This window comes from Megachile rotundata, chromosome 8, assembly GCF_050947335.1.
Source record: "Megachile rotundata isolate GNS110a chromosome 8, iyMegRotu1, whole genome shotgun sequence".
Lineage (NCBI taxonomy): Eukaryota > Metazoa > Arthropoda > Insecta > Hymenoptera > Megachilidae > Megachile > Megachile rotundata.
In genome coordinates, this window is record NC_134990.1 from 14,967,668 (window position 1) to 14,982,533 (window position 14,866).

Sequence of the window (14,866 nt, forward strand, 5' to 3'; positions counted from 1 at the left end):
TTGGGCATCCGTTTCCTCGCCAGTGACCAGCAAAAGGCAGCAGCCTTTTTTAATAAAGCCTAGTGCCTCGCCTGGACAAAGACAATGACTTGCATGCATCAGCGACGCCACGGTTAGACGAATATGAATAAAAGCGAGAAAAGACGCACGGCCAATGCAGACAGGGACGTCGTTTGATCTCTTCGTTTGGTCGGCTACGTTGCTTCCAGATTCCAGCGAAAAAACTCATCTCTGTGTGTATATTTTCGCCGGTGGATCAACTCGACGATTATACTGCAAGTGCAGAAAATGCTCCGAGTAAAAGACTGGATTACGAATGTCACCGGCTAGCCGTGGCATTTAAACGTTACTTTGACCAGCAACCTAGTTGCCTCTGTTTTCTATCTGCATGGCTCGCCTTTTAATCGCCTCTCAGAGCTTCGTTATACCCTGCATGTTTTAATATGGAATGTTCCTTTGGCCGCACCTGGAAACCGTGAATAAACGCTTCTCTTTCATCAAATTCCCGGCTATCGTAAAGTCCCCAAAATAGCAGTGACGTGTTACCTTTGGCACCTCGTGAATTGGCACACGAAGTTATCAATTTTCAAATACACAATTCTCCAAGTTTTTAAATCTGGTTGGAAACTTTATAAGTAGAAGAATTGTGTAAATCGGTGCGGTAAGACCGCAGAAGAAAATGTAACATAAAAGGGAAGAGTGGGCAGTTTGGAGGCAATTGTTGGCAAGCTGGCCACGAGAAACTTGTTGCTCGGTGCGCGAACGAGGAAGGGCACGATTAAACGTATCGTCGTCCCTGGCTGGCGCGAGACAGCCACGAAATCGCCGCGTTTCGGATGCGAACAGAAGAGAAGAGTGCGAGGGTGTGTTTCGACGTCGGTGGATGGAGAACGAGGCACGAAAAGGGGCGATGGTTCAGGAAGGGGAAGAGAAGGTGGAAGAGCAAGCACACGGGGCACAGAAGTTAACACGGAAGAGTGCATTGTGTGCGGTGAGCGAGCCGGAAGCGTCGCCATACTGCGTATCGCCCCGCGTCGCTTTTGTTTCCGTTCTCGTTGCCCCGATCGTTTTCTGCCCCCACCTCTCTCGCCTACACCCGCTCTACACCCCTCTTTTGTTTCGCCGCCTCGTCTCTTTCGCGAGTCTCTGGCATTTCAGAGACTCCTATCGCGAAAGTTTGTCGGCCGATAAAGGGAGCCGAATCTACCCTCTGCTCTTCTCGCTACTCCCTCTTGTCTTCTTCTTCTTACTCGATTGTTTGCTCGTGGCGTTCTACGACTTCTTGTCAACAGTCGCTTGCAAATTATTGTTGACTGATAACCTCGTTTTAGAAATTTCATTTACAAATTTCTTGCATCGTAATCTTTAAGGCAATGATCGTAATAAGCCAATGGTCCTCGATATCGTTGCGTTTGCCAAAACGATAAATAAAGAAAGGAGCAAACTGTGTAAAGCGGAATGAACTTATTAAATTGAATTTTATGATGGAACGTATAAACTCGTCTACATTTATGCAACACTACGTTCGTGTTTATAAATTTGAAATCAAACATACAACTTTTTCCCTCTCTCGATATCGGAGATCACGCAGGAACGCTCTAATGTTGTCGAATCCCTATTAATTATTTGTTCGCGAAAAAGGATGATTTTGAAAATATAAAACTGGTATAATTGCAAAATTGTCAATCTACTTCAAAGTTCGGAGAATAAACTTCGATTAAAATTTTGTGGAACGTTCGTTTGATTTTATAATTTTTCAGGAATCGAGTTAATTAAATTCGAAGCTTGTTAAAATCAGTCAATAAATTGATTGTAATTAATCGGTGTACCTACTAATACTTCATACACGAGCCATACGTAAATTCGCATCTGCCATCCTCTAATTTTTGTCTCGCGTGAAAAAAATGGCTGTGAAAAAAAAGGGAAACGCGTGCTGGAAGTAGGAGGAGGATTGATTAAATAACAAGGTAAAAGCGGCTATTACTATTCCCCGTGTCGCGCTAAAACACTGCCCTTTGATACCCATTATCACCGTCTGGTTACCTGCCATTAATACCCGATATCGATGCCTATTAGCCAACACACCTAATAACCTACAACCAGACTATAATGCTCTCAGCACGGGCCAGTTCAGATTCCAGTGTAGCCTGTGCCACATTCTCGAACCAAATGCCAGTCTCGCTTCCCAATAAACGTATCCCGACCAACCCCTTTTCCCTTCGAGTCGAACACCCGTTTCTCTCTCTCTCATCTCGCTGGTACACCCCCTCACGATCAGCCCGCTGTCGTCCTTAATTCGAGTCAAGATTACAAATTGATTCCGTAGCAGTCTGTGTATGAATCAGGCGTCACGTGTTCGGGACGCACCCCTCGAACGTTGCTCCTGCACCCCCTCTTTCATCCCCTCTATCCGTGCACACGGCCTGCACCTACACTAAATCTAAACCCGCCAGTGTACAGGAACGACGAGAGAGACGAGCTCGTACCTACTAGCCCGTTTCCTGGATACAGTTTCGACAGAAAATTCCCGTTCGTAGGGCTGCTTTTAGCAGAAAAATCGCAATGGCGATACAACGCGTTCTCGCTCCAGACATCTTTTCTATGGGATCACAGGAAACGGTGTGTTTTTGTGGAGAGCTCGTATAGTTTGTTGGCTGCTCGAGTCGCATGATCGATGCCTCGGGCCATTATTACTTGCAGACCCCTTACGTAGTATTGTTACGAACCCCATACACGGGGTTGGCCGAGGGGCGAAAAAGAGAACGATGCGTGTGGAAAATCGACGCTACGTGACAAATCGTAATTGAACAATTTTAGTTTGACGCGTTCGCGCGTTGATTGGACAGCGTCGATCTTGAATCACGACGATCGACGTTTCTAGAGGCTCACCGTCCCTTAAATAAAGGATCCTCGGCGATCGTTTGCGATATAAAATCTCCGTAGGTGCGGTAATTTAGGGGGTGATAATTCCCAGTTGCTCCGGGGATCGACTTCGATTAGCTTAAACAGACCATTTAAGTTCGGGACGTTTAAAACCCTCGTTGATCCGACTAAAACTCTACTCGAAAACATCGAAATAGATTTGTCGACAAATACGGAATAAATTTTGTAGATCTGTCGTTGCAATTCTAAAAGGAAATAAAGACAGATTCTAAACCAACGAGAATTTTTATCCGTCGTCTCCAGTCACCCTTCGTTGCATTAAATCACGAAAACAACGACGTAAACCGGCGAATAACCACTGTTCGCGCTTCCTCCTAGAAACCATCCCGTAACGAAATGTCCGTCGAAGACAATGTAATTCGTGAAACGACTCATCAAGCTCGGATGAAACAGAACTCCTCCGAATTCCCTGCTACCATTACCTCATTAATGGCCCTACCTTCCATCGTTTTCGGTGATATGGTAACCCTTCGTCTGGTCTGCCATCACCGTAAGTTTCTACCGCCTTCCTAAGTAAGGTCACCGAGCAATTTCCGGTAGCCATCTTGGCCAACAGTCGCTGCTGTATTTCCTAAACGCGTTACTCGAATTCGTAGCACACCCTCACAACAGAGGCTTCTGTATATTCGGATGATCCCGTAGAAACTTTTATTCTTCGAGTCGTGCAATATTTAAACTTCGAACAGATTATCCAAGTAAAAGATACGGTCGAAAGGTAATAGAATTAATTGGAAATCGATACGATAGAAAATTAGCCTATTCTGCTTATCTAACGACTGGTGTTACGAATTAAACGTATCATTCACGACAATTCGCCCAGCTAATAGACTAGAATGTAAAAGGAAGAGGAGGGATAAAAAAAAGGAGGAAAGAAAGGGAATGGAACAAGGGAGCGATAGAATCGATCGAATATCGGGGCAAATATTAATTAATTACATTCATCCGGTGAAACGAGCTCGGTGGAGGCAATCACAGGTGGAAGGACATCGAGAATAGGGGGGAAAATCGGGACAGGGATAAAAATTCACGATCGAACGCACGATCTCCGTCGTTGCCTGTTCTCTGGACTGCTTTTCGCAAAAAGTAATGACGATAGTGACGATAATAATCCGTTTAATTGGCGCACCGCCCAAATCCAGACACAATGGGATTAATTTGAACCAACAGCACTGTTCGCAACGGCGACCGCGTCTCTCCACCGCGCATGATTTATTTTATTAGAGTAGCTGCGCTTCAATCAAACAAGCTGGCCATCATTAGAATCGTAAAATCCGCCGCGGATGCGCCCGCTCTGCAGACACTAATGAGACGCGGATTAACGGTTATGGGTTTCAACGGGGAAAAAAGATATATCGTGTTCGATAAAAGTATCGTTGCTTTGCTTTTATTTTAGTCGCACAGGGAACTGTTCCCTTTTCTAATTAATGTTAGATCAGGATGTTGTATTGCACTCTTCGATAATTTTCAGACCATTCTTCTCTCTTTTTTTACTCTTCGCAAATTAAACTAGCGTACATTGTTTAAATCTAAGAATAAGGGAAGTCATTTCGAATAAATTTTCAACCGGGAAGTTTCTAGCGGACTTCAGCGTTAATTCTATTTTAACGGCTGCTCCCAAGCACGGATCGAAACTACCATCTAAGTCCGATGCATATTTCACGGCGTTTAGCAGCCTTCCTCGAAGCTCAAAGTCTGAAGACACGATTGATAATTTAACGCTAGCTCCGCGACTAATATCGATTGCTCCGTCTTTGACGAACCCTTCCTCGAAATAGAATTCTCCTTTTTCTTTCGAATTTCTAACATCCTCCTTCATCTTGCAACTCGGTAAATCGTTAAACAATTCGCCAAACGCGAACCGTAAACAGTTGCACGGACTTTTACCTTCGCACAAAATCCTAATCGCTCTGTAAACGTACGATCTTCCACTCTATAATACTGTTGGAAGAAGGCAAAAAAGGATGACAAAAACAGTCGACAGGATTAGCAGAGGAAGCTCCTCGATCCGACGCGATTACGAGTCGAAAGGAGGAGATAGACTCCCCAGAAAAGAGTGGCAAACATATATATCGAACCTTCGTTCTGTCTCGTGGCACGAAAATCGAGTTGATCTGTCTAGGATTGAGCAGGGTGCTTCATGGTGCCCCGCAGATAAACGTTTGTGTGTGCAAACATAACCGGAGAAGAGGGGTTTGGGCTCGATGCGGCACAACCCCCGTGTGTCGTCGATGAAAAAAAAGAGAAAAAAAATTATTCCCATGACATACCTCGACGCGGTCTTTGTGCTTTTTGACGTGTTAATCGTATAGGTCGTGCAACCGAGGATGAATCGTCTATCGGGGATGAATTATCCGGCCTGGAAGGGAAAAAAGAGAGAAGAGGAGCAGATGCGCGTGTGTCGTCGTCGTTGTCGTCTCGTGAGGCCTCGGAGAACACGCTCGTGGGCATTCGCTTGAAAAGTTTTCAACCTCGCTGTTCTCGAAACTGTTTCTCCCTCTATCCCCTTTTTTAAACCACGTCCGCTCGGAATGCAAGTCCGTTGGAATTCGTGGCCACAAGGGATGATTTTCCACGACGATTCGAACGCTGGAATTCCAATCGGAATCGATTAATTCCGTCGAAGAATAATATCAAAGTTCTCGGACCGATAATCTTGACGAACAAATCGGATGATCTTGTAGAAGATCAGGTGTTCAAACGCTCGGTAATCCGTTTGTACGGCTTTTCTTCGACGAGCGCGTTTCAACCCTCTGAAACTAATTCCAGCTCCTTTGAGGCTTTGGAGATAGTTCGGTGAAAGTTTAAGACGAGCTTGGCATACGACCCGGGGCTACTACTAGACTTTCGGTAGAGAAAAGCCAGGGAAACCTTCGAAGGTTGACCACCCTGAGCCATCTGTCGTTACGAGGGTGAACCAGAGTCGCGTGTGTGTACGTGGGGGTGACAACGTGTGCCGTTCTTGCAAAATTCATTGTTCAAAGTACACTTTCGATCAAACTTTCAATATTATTTCGCAACTTTCGCTTCATTATTTTTCTCAGTACTTCAGACTTATTTATCCGACACTTAAAATCTGCAATAAAATCTTACCGTCTATAATATTCGGTGAAGGAAAATTTAACGAATATTCGACACCTGGATAAGTTTAAAAAAGTGGAGAACTTTGCCCCACTCTCTTTTCGAACGGAATTTTTTATCCGTGGCCAGATTCGAAGTGGAACGACACGCGATGAAAATGAAAAGAAGGGACGGTGAAAAAAAAGAAGAGGCAGAAGAAGACTTCCGCGATGCTGCACTCGGACAGCGTCCTCGAGAGGAGGTCTGGATCGTTCTTTGTGCGAATCGTTCACCTGATTTAACGCGGACACTGGCTCACTGGGGGAGTGATACCTGACAGATGTTTGGGGATTTCGAGTGCTCTTGGTTCCGCAACAACGGCCGTGACTTTGAAGTAGCCGATCGTCTCGTTATTACCGATTTCGGGACGGCTGTCGATCGACCTCCGGAACGTTCTTCGACGCAAATTCGTCGGGGAACAGAGGGAAAAATATTAAGACGCGCGGTTTTTCATCCTGGACGTCTTTGAAGCTGTCTGAGAAAGCAGCTGCTTTTCCCTTGTCGGTTATGATAAACGAATTTCATGGGCTTGACCGTGGCTTTGAATCGGTATGTTGACGGTGCTGAACATTGCGGTTTCACAGTCAGCCATTCCGTCGACAGTTTCGTGAACATTGCGGTCTTCTAGTCGGCTATTCGGCTTTCGGTTTCGTTTCAACGAGAGTGAGACTTGTTTGAATTCGAAGTGTACGATTAATATTGTTTCGCGATCGAATCGAAAAATAGAAGGAACTTTTTATTATTTCGTATCGTGACATAAGATCGGAAACGTTTGATCGAGCCAACAGATCCACGAACAAGAATAGAACAAGGGTGTGAGATCCTAATTGGTAGCCACATTTGGTACCTGGCTATCGGTATTCGCGCAGAACTGCAACGCCGCGTAAACCGGTAATTCCATTGCGTATGAATCGTGAATGCCTGGCTCGAATGCAACGCGTTGCAAACTGCATCGTCCTTTCTCATCCTCCCTCTCCTCCTTCCTCTCGCTCCCTCTCTCTACGCGAAAGTTATATCGAGTAATCAGCGGCGCATTGTTTTACAAGCCGATGAATCGGAACGACGATTGAAACGGCGATCGCGATGATAGCAGGTCGAACTAATATGTCGAGGGCGGAGAATCGGTGGAGCATTTTTTCGAGCGACCACGAGGATCGGTCTGGAAGTGGCTGGCCAGTGGCCAAATTGCTCGAAACTTTCGCCCGAATTTCTGCCCCCGGCGTTGGAACCTTGTTTGAAAAATGTTTCATCGCGGAAAGGGGTGAGAGGCATCCCTATCCCGGTGACTTTTTCGGCCCGACGACGAGGCGGGTGAACACCCTCAACAGGTGGTGTTTAAGTTTCTGGAATTTAATAAGCCAACCCGACCACCACGTGGATCGTTTACATTCAACTTTCGCGTTTGACAGATTTTCCGATGTCGAGGATTTTCTTCCTTCCCTGCTACTTCGAAACCTAGCTCACCTGTCTACTCTCCTCAAGAGTACATTCGAGAACGAGAAACATAGGTTCTTGAAGCGCGAGAAATGCGATAAACGTAGGTATTTATACGGGGTTGAATATCGGGTCGTATATATACGGCAGCGCGTCCGCAACGAACAGATTTTGTCGCAAACGCGCCGTAGCGAAAGTGTTAAACATCAAAGTGCCGAATCCGTGACACCGTCAAAGTGTTAATAGTGCAGCAATTAATAGTTGGCTCTATCGAATGCAATTATCGAGAAAATCATAAATCAAAGGGTTAATCTATGACGCTTGATTCGTAATGGCTTCTTCCGTATGCATTATCCGGATTTATTTATCGATCTCGAAACGGGTATGTCGATGCTCTCGCGATAAACGCGCGTCGATTGCTTGGACCGTGTGTCGTCGGATCACTTTGAGGATATTTGTCGGATCGTTGGCCAGACGAGTGGCCTGTGCTGCCGTTGATTAGCGGTCGAATCAGCCGTAATTGTCTGTAACCGAAACAGAATTATCGATCGATCCCTTTGGCCATGGCTATCCCATCCGGTTCTTGCGAGTCGATAAAAAAGTCATTACGACCTGCACGCAATTATAACGGGAAACGTATGACTGTTGTTCGGCTCTGTTTTCCGCGTTTTCTTTCTCCGTACGCGATGCCGGATAACAAACGCGTTTTGCTCCAACTGTATTACCGTATTCGCAGCTGGTTGTAAGAGCAATTAGGTTATTGCTTGGTTAACTCGGCTGTTCTGTGATCTTTGTAACGCGTTTACGTTCAAATATTAACCATTCGATATTTTAGTTTCCTGCTAGACGGTGCACTTTGCGATATAAAATTAAATTAATCATTCGTACCTACGGCGATGTTTCCTTGCGTGCAAAACACTTGGAAAGTCGAAGACTATCGTTATTTAAAATCGTAGCGAGGCGATCCGTCAAAAGGTCGAGAAGACAGAAATAATTAAACATCCGCGCAGAAAGTAAACCGCAAGCGTCAGCCACAAATCACCGTTTCACGAGGGTCTCTTTTCCCGGACGATAAATCAGTCGCGGAGTCGCGGGGTCGTTCGAAGCGTCGGGAAACTGGAGGATTAACCGAAGCGAGAACTCGAACGCAACCTTGCCGATTCTCCGTTGTAAACTCGCGCAAGGAAGAAACTCGGCCGTGGTCGCAGGTGGTAGCCGGTGCACGCGGAAACGCGCGACCGCCTCGACAATTCGTTTAGCATCGGTCCATGGAAACTTTATAATCACCCTGTACAGAGTCGCGGAGAGGCATCGCAAGGGTAGTTGGTGCCCGGAGGGTTGGTCGACGGTTTCAGCGAGAGGGTGCACGGCGAGGGGAGGGGTGTACTGGTCTGACCAGGGGCGGTGGGGACGGACACATATACCTACCCGTGTTAGCAACCCCATTGATCTGGCGGTGGACGCGGCAAAAACGAGCTCGAATAGAGGAAGGGTTGGGGTTAGCGAACCGTGGGCGGTGGTGTGAGGTCGAGAGTGGGTGGTGGTTGAAAATTTGCGGAGTGCCGAGCTGCACTGCCAGTATAATCTGCTCTCTCTCCCGCTCGTTCTCTACCCTCTCGTTTCTCTTTATCTCTTTATATCTGACCACGTCTATCCCTCTCTGTTTTTCGCTGCTTCTCGCTCGTCGTTTCGCCTCTTTCTCTCGCTCTATGGAAGCTTTCGTTGGTCGTAGCCAGTGTGGCGGATCGGTGTGCCACGTTACGGGTAACTATACCCATCCACACATACTCGCACACGCGAAACGGTCACTCCAATACAGATAGAGCAGCCTACTGGAAACTGGCGCGGAGTGGCAACGGTGAAAACGCGGCCTACCCATTCGTCCTGTCGAGATTCGGTCGGTTTGTTGGCCCCGCGATATATGGATGGATTCTGCCGGCCTCTGTACTCTTGCTCTCTCTTCGCGTACACGCACACGCGCGCGCGCCTATACGTAAACGCGTACACACGCGTCGCCTCGTGATTCTGTCTCTTCTCTTCGCTCGTGTCCGCCACGATATCAGCCCTGGAGAGACTATCTATTTCACTGGGTTAGCGTTACGCTGCACGAGGGTGTGCCGGCCATCTCCGAGGGGACCAGCATACGTGTTCTCCGTTGTTTCACCTGCTAAATGTCAGGAAGTGCGGATCCACGCTCGCGTTAAATGGATCCCGACCGGTGGATGGACTTTGATCACGACGGATTTCGACTCGTTTCTCCGAGCCCGTGAAAACTCGCAAGAATTTCTGTCCGCTCCGATTCGAGGATGTTGCACTCTCCGGATTTATCGTACCTCCTTTTAATTTCGATCGATAGGAGGATTTCGTCATTTTATTTCATTCTTATAAAACGGTTTAATTTTAAACGAGAGAGTTAAATTCGCTTGTTTGATGATTCTCGAATTTCCGGTACTCCATGTATTTGCTCGAAAAGGGGTATATTATCTTTGAATAAAATCGAAACGCATAATTCCGTACGAATTTACGATTCGAACTTCTCTCTCGAACGTCGCTCGTCAAACCAAGTTTCAGACACTTGTTGCTAAAGAAGCGATAATAATTCCCTTCGCTTTTATCGATTGTTTCGAACTAACGCGTTACTTCTTCGCGTATAACATGAACCGTGTTCTTTCGCGGTCTGAGGCTACCTTCGATTAACTCTCGTAATTTCTCCGTCCTCTACCGTGGCAATTAAGCGCGTTTCGCGACGAACTGGGAATAAAATATGCAACGTTAATTGGCATTCGCTACGCGAACATTTCGCGCACCGAATTCGTGCCTCTTTCCAAAGCGTCTCTGTTTCGCAAGTATGTCGAACGATTAATCGAAGTATTGATCACGATGTCTTCGTTGATCGAAGAAGAATACACGGTCGACGCGAAGAAAGAAAGAAAAAAGTGGACGATGTTCGACACATCTCGGTTCGCAAGGAAAATCGAATCGCCCCTTCATTATCGCTCAATTTCATCCACGCAAATACGGTGGAAGAGCGGCGGAGGGTAGGAAGAGCGAGGAGGGGTGTGACGAAGGAAAATCAGCCGGATTGAAAAACTGATGGAGTCGACTGTGTGTCGGGTCGGTGCGTTGTACCCGATAAAGATAGAAGGAGAGGAGCAGAGGGAAGGGACATGGACACACAGGCTTCGGTCGGTCGTATTATAAAAATCCACAAAATAACCGACGCGGTGGCCATTAGCGATGCTCTTTTAACCCTCGGCATTCAGCCATCGCCCTCGTGATGCGTGTAAATTTTCCAGCGGCGGTCGCTCTCTGGCTACATTTTTCGTCGAGTGCCACTGTGTGTGTATTGCGGACCCATAGCAACCCCCTACCCCTCGGCGAGCCGCGCGCACACCCCTCGCCATCCCAAAGAACCCCCCTCGAATCACCCTGCCGGTGGTAATCCGACTGGCTAGCCACTCGCGCCAACAAATACCCTCACCTTCGGCCACCCACTGCCACCACTACCGCCTCACCCCCGTCCGGTCACCCTTACCCTCGTTGCTGGCCAACCCTCTCGCTTCGACTCCCGCCCTCCTCCACTCGCTACGCCACTCCACTCTCCGCTCCACTCCATTCCACTCCACTCTCGGCCTAGCACAGCGTGGACGCGACTCATCCCAGCGTGACCCAACCCGCGGTACACTCTCTGGTGAACCACCCCCGACACCCCGAACACCGCGAAATGCGCGGCGTTAGCCTCGTACACGGGCCACCACACGTCGACGGGAAAATTTTTCACGGCTACTTCCGTCTCTCCAGAGGAGGACCAACGCTGCTAGATCGACCGGGATCCCGCGATCCGACGATCAACCTGACCACCCCTCTCTGTCTCGCCACCCCGTTGCCCTCGCTCTCTCTCTCTCTCTCTCCCGGAGCGCGCGGTACTCGCCAACCAGCGGGACACGATTTTCGTCCTAGCCTGTCTAACGTTGTTTGTTCCACGTCCTCTACGTTGTTTGTCCGTGTTTTTTCTACTCTTTTTCTTCATCCTTTTTAACTCGTGGCCCCGCGGAGATTGCTTCTCTTCCCGGTTTTTGTCCGCGGATCGGTTATGAATTGGGAATGGAAGGTTATCGACAATGACTGCCTGTCGTTTCGCTGTCCACGGGTTCCTTTCGCGGCTGATATTTGTTTTTCAGAGTACAGATGTTACTTTCGAACTCGTCTCGTACGACGGGGGTGGGAGCTGAAAAATCGATTCTAAAACTGTCCATTATTTCTCTTCAAGTCTACAGATTCTACTTTGAGCAAATTAATTAAGTTTAAGCTAATTTTTTATGTTATTCGTATCTTTCGTAAAGACAGGTCAAAGAGCAATGTAATTCGAAAAAGACCGGTCTTTCGTAAATCGCTAATTTAGGTTGTAGGTTGCGTCGTCATCCCTTAAATACCCGAATAGTGTATCTCGCGATGTAGACGCAACCATAATGGGTTAAAGTCCATCGGCGTGGTCGGCTGCGTGATGGGTGCGAGCATTAACTAAAAACCGAACCGAGTGGTTCGCTCGGCGAACCCACGATGGAAACGGTGCACGAGAGGGGGTTGAAAAGGGGATGAAACGGGGATGCCAGAGGACCGTGACAGGTACCGCGTTGGACCTCGCTTTAACGTGCAAACCGAGGCCAGTGTGTACGCGTACACGAGACCGAGAGCACGCTGTTCGACGCTGGAAAATGCCGATCCATGTTCATCATCCCCTCACAGCCTTCAATGAGAGTCTGCCATAATTTCGAAGTCAGAACCCTTAATTACATTTGTCTCGTTCCTTGAGCTCCGCTCGAAAAATCTTTCGTTCATGAACCGTGAACTTTAACTGATTTAAATTTTACTATTTTCAATCAGCTTTTCATTAACTTTGCGCCCTTAAACGGTGTTTGACGGACGTCATAGCCTACGCGTTTTCACCCATACTTTGCAACTTTCTAAAGGTTAACATTTTAATAAGTTTATTAAAGTTATTTTGTTAACTTTTTATCCTGTGGCAGTTTTGAAAATTTTTGAAAATTTGTCGAAAGACTGACATTTTTTCTCCGTAAGCAACCTTCTATCATTTATCAGACACGTCCGGGAAAATATTTTTTCATATTTCCGTTTAAAACAACGGTAATATTTTTGTACAATAATATCATAATTATTGAAGTTGTTAATTAGTTGAGCGGAGTTTACGAGTCCCGCGTGAACTCGCCGTTATATCAAATTTTTCTGATCGAACCGTTATCGGTCGAGTGGTTGTACTCGACGATTGGCAATAATTTTTGAAACGTTACAACGGTATATTTAGACGCAAGTATCCTGTTCTCGTCTTCGTTCGGAAAAACAAATTATAACGCAAAGAATTGACGTCAAACATCGGTCTCAAGAGGTATCGTATAATGCACGAGCGGTAAATAAAAATGATGCTGCTCGGTCGATTAATCAACACCGGTTCTCGAACAACGTCATAAATAAAGGATACGAGCCGCGGATCATTCGCGAACGGATAATTGTTTTTTTTTTTGTTTTTTCCGTTCGGCCCGATCGAAATTAAAGTTTCATCTTGCTAAAGCGGCAGAGCCGGTTGCGACAGAATTAGAGATGAATAGCGAGCGACAGGGCAACTCGTTTACCAACGATAACACATTGCGGCGACGAGTTGGTTCGTTGGCGCCTGTATCACGGTTTACGTTTTGGTGGTCTTCACGGGCTCGATATCACACGGTTGTTTGTCTTCTCCTATCTTTCCGACTCGCAGGCTAAAAATTCTCGCTCGACGATAGCCTGATCTCTTTTCCTCTATTTTGTCGCTAATCAATTCTTTCGCTTGTCTCCGTTTCTCAAATTCTCGTTGATTATCAAGAAGTTCAGAACGTGTTCTTAACACTATAACTACCAAACCGGTCAAATGACTGCTCCACAAGTTTCTTATTATAATACACACATTTTGTTAATGTGCATTATTTAAAATCAGCATTGATCTTAATCAAGATAAAGAATTAATTTATGTTTCGTTGTTTGTTTATTTATTTCTTAACTTCATTTTTAATTTGAAATCAAGTACACATTATATGCTGGTACGTTTAGTGTTAATAAAAACTCTCAACACGAAGTGGAGCATTTGCAGCGAAACACTTGGATAGAATCGTACGTACAAGTTGAGAATGTTCTTGTATAAAGAGCCGGCTCCAAGAGCGTTTCACTAATTTGGCCAATTTTACTTTTATTTTTGCAGGGTAGAAGCTGCAGAGGAGCGTGTAACGAGAACAACGTTTAAAGAAAATGGCGGTAATTGACGGAACGAAGAAGCCTCTTGCCGGTTCTCACGGGCGAACGACAGTTGTATCGGAAGGCAACAAACTGCAGGCCAGGTATGTCGTTGCTCGGCCAACCGGTTAACCGGCAATTAGCCGATCTCGCTCGTAAATGTAAATTAGCGCTGCCGGCCGGTCGAATCGGTGACCGAAAAAAGAGTAAATTATCGCTGGGCGAAGGCAGGTGAGCGGATGCCCCTAAAATGCTCGGAGGAAGCAGCGTTTTGCTCCGTGACCTGCCACGTAAACGATCGCCCTAATGTCCGTGTCTAACCTTTCTAAAATAGCATTCGATTCACGTAACACTGAAATTTCTCAACAGTTTCTTTATACGAACTGCATTGGGATGCATTTTAAACCGCATCCGATAGTTTCTATGCTGAACATTATAAATTTCTTGTAAAAAAAAAATCGGGGTGTCAAAGTGAAGGTCAATTAATAGGATCAATTTTGGAACGAACAAGTTAGCACAGATTAACGATGTACCGATAGAAGGCAATTTACCGTCCTCTGAACGAAACGTCGACGGAGGCTAGATTCCGTCGACGATTCTATCTGTTTCACCCTCGCTCCGCTCTCGTAATCTCGAAGCTCTCCGCGTGGGCGAATTGTTGTCGAGCTGACGGTACAGATTCCGAGGTGCTGATAGACTTCCGGCCTTCCGCTGCCCAATCGTCTTTCACGTCTGCAGACGTTCTTAGCAAAAACTCGCTTCCGCGACTTTAACATCGAGCGATACTTTCCGCGCACTCGCAATTAGAGTTATACTCGCTGAAGCTTATTTCGCTTAAATTTATGAATGAATTAAATGAGTCATGCTAAATGTCTGAAAGGAAGAGTCCCATAGAGGGAAAGAAATCGTAGGCAATAGTTGAAGGATTTAATCAGTTTTCCTCGCCGCGTAACGGGAGTTGAAATTTTGCTACAGATTGCCATAAGGGGTAGCATTTTCACGCGCACTCGCGTTCCCCAGGGTCCAAAGTTTCTAGCAGTCGTGTTCTCTGCTGTTTCTGGTTACCCGTCGACCTTATGTCGCTTCCTCG

At 46.5% G+C, this 14,866-nt stretch overlaps 1 protein-coding gene across 9 annotated transcripts in view; it reads left to right on the forward strand.

Annotated features, from left to right (window-relative positions):
• Positions 1-14,866, forward strand: part of LOC100881898 (uncharacterized) — an 88,364-nt gene that overhangs the window by 49,217 nt on the left and 24,281 nt on the right. For 6 of the 9 annotated variants that reach the window (XM_076534390.1, XM_076534389.1, XM_076534399.1 and 3 more), the window contains one exon: positions 13,745-13,880. The exons of 2 other annotated variants lie outside the window; for them this stretch is intronic. The gene's annotated coding sequence lies outside the window, so the exon portion shown is untranslated. Of the gene's footprint in view, positions 1-13,517; positions 13,657-13,744; positions 13,881-14,866 lie in introns of those variants that run through there. One more of the 9 variants, XM_076534394.1, reaches the window with a different exon arrangement.